Genomic DNA, 1,773 nt, shown 5'->3' on the forward strand with positions numbered 1-1,773 from the left:
GAGCTGGATGCTCAACAATCCAGGCGCCCCAACCGTGGGCAAATTCTTACCCTCTGCATCTCTACTGCCTCATCCCCAAAAGAGGGATATTGGTGCCTGGTCCTATAGGTTGTTATGAGAATTAAAATGGATAACTATAGGGGCACCTGGGTGGCTCAGTGGGTTAAGCCTCTGCCTTCAGCTCAGGTCATGATCTCAGGGTCCTGGGATTGAGCCCCGCATCGGGCTCTCTGCTCAGCAGGGAGCCTGCTCCCCCCCACCCCGCCTACTTGTGATCTCCCCCACCCCGCCTACTTGTGATCTCTGTCAAATAAATAAAATGTTTAAAAAAGTGGACAACTAGAGGCCTTGCAACCCTGCTCCAGAGCCACCCATGCCACCCAACCATGGTCAAACCCACCATATTCTTTGACCTCGCCATGGCTGGTGAGCCCTTGGGAAGATCTCCTTCAAGCTGTTTACAAAGATCCATAGACAGTAGAAAACTCTCATACCGTGAGCACTGGGGAGAGAGGATCTCATTAAAAAGGGTCTTGCTTTCACAGGATTATTCAGGGAATTTTGTGCCGGGGTGGGGACTTCACACACCATAATGGCACTGGTGGTAAGTCCACCTACCTATGGGGAGAAATCTGATGTTGAGAATTTCATCCTGAAGCACATGGGTCCTGGCATCTTGTCCATGGCAAATGCTGGACCCAATACAAATGGTTCCCAGCTCTTCATCTGCACTGCCAAGACTGAGGGGTTGTATGGCAAGCGTGCGGTCTTTGGCAAGGTCAAAGAGGGCATGAATCCTGTGGAAGCCATGGAGAGCTCTGGATCCAGGAATGGGAAGACCAGCAAGAGGATCACCAATGCCGACTGTGGACAAATCTAATAAATTTTACTCATGTTTTATCTTAACTACCAGCCCATTCCTTCTGTAGCTCAAGAGAGCACCCCTTCACTCCCATTTGCTTGAAATATCCTACAATCTTTATGCTTTTGTTGCAGTTCTGTGGGTTCCATATTTTCCTTACTCCCCTCCAAGTCTAGCTGGATTGCAGAGTTAAGTTTATGATTTTGACATAAAAACTAAACAACACTAACTAACTAACTAAATAAATAAATAAAATGGGAAACTACATAGTAAGAATTAATAAGTCATATTCCTAAGATTGGTTTTAATGAGGCTGTTTCTCCAAGGATTGTGGGGGTGGGGGGGGGTTTAATTACCAACATGAAAGACAGTAACTCAGAGACAGTTCCTATGACATGAGTGAAGGTCATTCCATTAAACCACTGACATTGCAGCAAAGACAAGGGAGTCAGAAGCAAAAACCAGGTATGTTACAGTGAAGAAGTCAAGGTCAGGGTGAGAAGAAGACTAAGTCAAGGTCAGAGTGAGGAGAAGAATATGTGACCCACACTGCATATTCTAATCAGCATAATCTAGAAGTGGTGGCTTCCTGTAAGGGATCCTGGCTTTGGCATAAGTTTACCAATAACCCTTTCCTGGTCTCATCATTTAACTCTGAATTCTTGAAAAATTTATTGAACTTTTGTGAGCCTCTGATTCTTCATCTATAAAATGGGAATAAGAAGACAGTCCTGGTAGAGTTATTTTGAGGATCATATTAGGAGCACTAAACGTGTATTACCTAGAAAATGACTTGCTGACCTCAAATAGGCATTTATTAGCTTTTTGCCTCTGTGGAGCTAATTGGGCCAAGAGGAAAAGATAAAAGACCTACAAATATCTACAAATCATCCTCGTCAGAAAAATTATGT

General features: G+C 44.4%; 1 pseudogene across 1 annotated transcript; it reads left to right on the forward strand.

The window, feature by feature from the left end:
• Positions 1-386: 386 nt before the first annotated feature.
• LOC308350181 (peptidyl-prolyl cis-trans isomerase A-like) lies at positions 387-880 on the forward strand (annotated as a pseudogene). Its single transcript has one exon. The product of its transcript is annotated as a peptidyl-prolyl cis-trans isomerase A-like (transcript).
• The last annotated feature ends 893 nt before the right edge of the window (positions 881-1,773 follow it).

This window comes from Martes martes, assembly GCF_963455335.1.
Source record: "Martes martes genome assembly, chromosome: 10".
In the NCBI taxonomy this organism is placed as follows: Eukaryota; Metazoa; Chordata; class Mammalia; order Carnivora; family Mustelidae; genus Martes; species Martes martes.